The sequence below is a fragment of the Schistocerca gregaria genome, unplaced genomic scaffold, assembly GCF_023897955.1.
Source record: "Schistocerca gregaria isolate iqSchGreg1 unplaced genomic scaffold, iqSchGreg1.2 ptg000643l, whole genome shotgun sequence".
NCBI classification, from domain to species: domain Eukaryota; kingdom Metazoa; phylum Arthropoda; class Insecta; order Orthoptera; family Acrididae; genus Schistocerca; species Schistocerca gregaria.
This window is the reverse complement of record NW_026062029.1, coordinates 57,501-62,500: the sequence shown is the minus strand read 5'-3', so window position 1 is coordinate 62,500 and position 5,000 is coordinate 57,501. Positions and strand designations below refer to the sequence as shown.

Here is a 5,000-nt window from a genome sequence, read left to right as displayed (position 1 = left end):
GAATGCGACAATGTCGAGTGCATCCTCTCTGCCACATTGCACCGTCGACACTATGATAACCAGAGCAGTAGGTCCACCTATAAAAGCACAATACCCCACTCCTCCGACAACTACCATTGCTCAGATAAACCAACACCACCAACACACATCCTACACAGAGGGGCACCAAATATCACCCCCCCCGCCCTCGTGTTATACCACATGAAAAATTGCAGAAGTGAGAGACACAGACCCGCCAGCCTCTTGCTACAAGCATCGAACCGACGTGACATATCTGACGGTGACTCAGGCATCCGCGTACTGCCACAACTATCCACCCCCCCCCCCCACTCTCTCTCTGCCCCCTTCCCACACAATACCGAATTTAACCAACTTTATCGCTTAACCTAACTGTGGCTGTACCAGATTATCGCTTAACCTAACTGTGGCTGTACCAGATTATCGCTTAACCTAACTGTGGCTGTACCAGATTATCGCTTAACCTAACTGTGGCTGTACCAGATTATCGCTTAACCTAACTGTGGCTGTACCAGATTATCGCTTAACCTAACTGTGGCTGTACCAGATTATCGCTTAACCTAACTGTGGCTGTACCAGATTATCGCTTAACCTAACTGTGGCTGTACCAGATTATCGCTTAACCTAACTGTGGCTGTACCAGATTATCGCTTAACCTAACTGTGGCTGTACCAGATTATCGCTTAACCTAACTGTGGCTGTACCAGATTATCGCTTAACCTAACTGTGGCTGTACCAGATTATCGCTTAACCTAACTGTGGCTGTACCAGATTATCGCTTAACCTAACTGTGGCTGTACCAGATTATCGCTTAACCTAACTGTGGCTGTACCAGATTATCGCTTAACCTAACTGTGGCTGTACCAGATTATCGCTTAACCTAACTGTGGTTGTACCAGATTATCCCTTAACCTAACTCAATTTGTCCCTTAACCTAACTCAATTTGTCCCTTAACCTAACTCAATTTGTCCCTTAACCTAACTCAATTTGTCCCTTAACCTAACTCAATTTGTCCCTTAACCTAACTCAATTTGTCCCTTAACCTAACTCAATTTGTCCCTTAACCTAACTCAATTTGTCCCTTAACCTAACTCAATTTGTCCCTTAACCTAACTCAATTTGTCCCTTAACCTAACTCAATTTGTCCCTTAACCTAACTCAATTTGTCCCTTAACCTAACTCAATTTGTCCCTTAACCTAACTCAATTTGTCCCTTAACCTAACTCAATTTGTCCCTTAACCTAACTCAATTTGTCCCTTAACCTAACTCAATTTGTCCCTTAACCTAACTCAATTTGTCCCTTAACCTAACTCAATTTGTCCCTTAACCTAACCCACGTTGTCCCTTAACCTAACCCACGTTGTCCCTTAACCTAACCCACGTTGTCCCTTAACCTAACCCACGTTGTCCCTTAACCTAACCCACGTTGTCCCTTAACCTAACCCACGTTGTCCCTTAACGTAACCCACGTTGTCCCTTAACGTAACCCACGTTGTCCCTTAACGTAACCCACGTTGTCCCTTAACGTAACCCACGTTGTCCCTTAACGTAACCCACGTTGTCCCTTAACGTAACCCACGTTGTCCCTTAACCTAACCCACGTTGTCCCTTAACCTAACCCACGTTGTCCCTTAACCTAACCCACGTTGTCCCTTAACCTAACCCACGTTGTCCCTTAACCTAACCCACGTTGTCCCTTAACCTAACCCACGTTGTCCCTTAACCTAACCCACGTTGTCCCTTAACCTAACCCACGTTGTCCCTTAACCTAACCCACGTTGTCCCTTAACCTAACCCACGTTGTCCCTTAACCTAACCCACGTTGTCCCTTAACCTAACCCACGTTGTCCCTTAACCTAACCCACGTTGTCCCTTAACCTAACCCACGTTGTCCCTTAACCTAACCCACGTTGTCCCTTAACCTAACCCACGTTGTCCCTTAACCTAACCCACGTTGTCCCTTAACCTAACCCACGTTGTCCCTTAACCTAACCCACGTTGTCCCTTAACGTAACCCACGTTGTCCCTTAACGTAACCCACGTTGTCCCTTAACGTAACCCACGTTGTCCCTTAACGTAACCCACGTTGTCCCTTAACGTAACCCACGTTGTCCCTTAACCTAACCCACGTTGTCCCTTAACCTAACCCACGTTGTCCCTTAACCTAACCCACGTTGTCCCTTAACCTAACCCACGTTGTCCCTTAACCTAACCCACGTTGTCCCTTAACCTAACCCACGTTGTCCCTTAACCTAACCCACGTTGTCCCTTAACCTAACCCACGTTGTCCCTTAACCTAACCCACGTTGTCCCTTAACCTAACCCACGTTGTCCCTTAACCTAACCCACGTTGTCCCTTAACCTAACCCACGTTGTCCCTTAACCTAACCCACGTTGTCCCTTAACCTAACCCACGTTGTCCCTTAACCTAACCCACGTTGTCCCTTAACCTAACCCACGTTGTCCCTTAACCTAACCCACGTTGTCCCTTAACCTAACCCACGTTGTCCCTTAACCTAACCCACGTTGTCCCTTAACCTAACCCACGTTGTCCCTTAACCTAACCCACGTTGTCCCTTAACCTAACCCACGTTGTCCCTTAACCTAACCCACGTTGTCCCTTTGCCTAACATAGTTCACTGCTCGGAATCTCTGGTGTCGTTGTTATCCTCATGTAGATGTCTTGCGAGTGTTGCTTACTTTCCACATATTCCCGCTATCCACTGTCAATTGTACTGCAATAGGACTATATCGCCCCCCCCCCCCCCCTCTGCCCCTCTCTTTGTGTCTCCGTCCTCTCAAGCTGGTCGGTCTGGCGTTTGAGTGTTAAATGAGCCTCGCAGCTGTTCAGTTGCGTTCAGATGTCGACGCCCTCAGTGTACGTCGTGGTATGGTCTGTGTCCATTGTCCGCTGATGTCGTACGCGTAACCCACACGCTGTACCGATCATCGGTAGTTACGTACAGAGTGAAGTAGTGTGATACGTGTGACCGTACGCTGGCTGTGCCCAACGGTGTCGAATCTCAATTTCCATATGTTGTGCTCGATGCTACTTGTCTCGTCTCCCAATAACAGCTAGGTTGCACTGTGGTACGCCGTAGAGGCGTGTGGGAGGAACGTACGAACGCATTGTATGTCACCCTGGGTCGCTGGGGGTGGTGGTGCGGTGAGTCAGGTCAGGTCAGCGTGAGCCGTGTGATGTAGTGACGCGTGTATTCCGACTTTGTCGTATTGCCTCACACAAAGTGCTACCCTGGTGGACCGCGTTCCATATCTGGGACATGCCGCAGATGCCGGTTGACAGTGGATCGCGGAAGGGACATCGCATACGTGCGCGGGCCACCTTCCACGTGTTCTCTTCTGCACATGTCGCAGTGTGTATGTGGTCTGATGTAGCGTGTCGTGACACATGACATCCTGGCATGCAAGAATTGTTGAATTCGCAAATGTAGGTGGACATCTACGTTTACTGCCCAAGATACGCAAATGAACTGGAAATCCGTTGTTGAGCGGTTGTTCACGCTGGAGGTGAATCTGTGATGGCGACGATCGGTACAGCTATTAACCGGTTGTTTCAGCGGTACCCGCCACATCCACACACGTGACTAGGCCCATGTGGGTATGAAGCGATACGCGGCGGTGGCTTGGTGGGACTGTTCCCGGCCGGTGAAGGGGGGCCGCCCGGCGTGTTGGCCGCGCGCTGCGTGGGCGCACGCGCAACAGGCGGCTGGTGGGGGGCGCCGAGTGGCAGGAGCGCCAGCCGACGGGCTCGGCAGGCGGCGCAGCTACGCTGCGGCGCACCCTGCACGCGGCGCCTGGCGGCCAAAGTTGGTTCAGCCGAGCCCGGTGCGAAGCGCGGTGGACATCTGCAGTGTGCTGGTCTGATTGAGGACTGTGTGCGTTGAGGATGCGCCGCCGCCTGGCACTCGGCGCCGCGACGCCGTCTGCTGCTCGGTCGCCCCAGCGGTTCTCGCAGGTGGTTTGTATCGCAGTTGTGCGGACGTGTTGGCGCGTGCGCTGTGCTGGGAGAGTTCGCTTCTGCACCCAAGTGGGGCTTTGCCCTTGTGTGGCGCTGGCGTTGGAGCTGCCGGTCACCATAGGTGGCGCGTGTTGTCTCCCGCCGGCAATGCCACGACAGCACGCTCCCGGGCCTCTGTCGGCAGCGGCAAGCTCAGTTGGGAGCAAGGGTGTTCGCACTAAAACCGTCTACTCGCCTAACTCCGGGCGATTGCGCCTCTCTCGAAACCGACCAAGTACCTAGGACGGCGCTGCGCGCCGCCGGGACCTGAGAGGGTTTCGAGGTGTATCGTGCAGGGGAGCTCGGCCTCCTCCTGTTTGCAGAATAATTGAGCGGACGCTTGCGTGTTCGCGCGGGCCCCCGGGACACACTCCCGGGCGGCCGGCTGCTCAGCTCTAGTTGACGCAGCTCCCTGGTTGATCCTGCCAGTAGTCATATGCTTGTCTCAAAGATTAAGCCATGCATGTCTCAGTACAAGCCGCATTAAGGTGAAACCGCGAATGGCTCATTAAATCAGTTATGGTTCCTTAGATCGTACCCACGTTACTTGGATAACTGTGGTAATTCTAGAGCTAATACATGCAAACAGAGTCCCGACCAGAGATGGAAGGGACGCTTTTATTAGATCAAAACCAATCGGATTGGCTTGTCTGGTCCGTTTGCCTTGGTGACTCTGAATAACTTTGGGCTGATCGCACGGTCCTCGTACCGGCGACGCATCTTTCAAATGTCTGCCTTATCAACTGTCGATGGTAGGTTCTGCGCCTACCATGGTTGTAACGGGTAACGGGGAATCAGGGTTCGATTCCGGAGAGGGAGCCTGAGAAACGGCTACCACATCCAAGGAAGGCAGCAGGCGCGCAAATTACCCACTCCCGGCACGGGGAGGTAGTGACGAAAAATAACGATACGGGACTCATCCGAGGCCCCGTAATCGGAATGAGTACACTTTAAATCCTTTA

At 51.8% G+C, this 5,000-nt stretch overlaps 1 non-coding gene across 1 annotated transcript in view; it reads left to right on the top strand.

The window, feature by feature from the left end:
- The first annotated feature begins 4,447 nt into the window (after positions 1-4,447).
- LOC126317775 (small subunit ribosomal RNA) overlaps positions 4,448-5,000 on the top strand; it is a 1,894-nt gene continuing 1,341 nt past the window's right edge. The window contains exon 1 of the ribosomal RNA XR_007556900.1: positions 4,448-5,000. This exon is cut by the window's right edge and continues 1,341 nt beyond it. This is a non-coding gene — a ribosomal RNA (small subunit ribosomal RNA).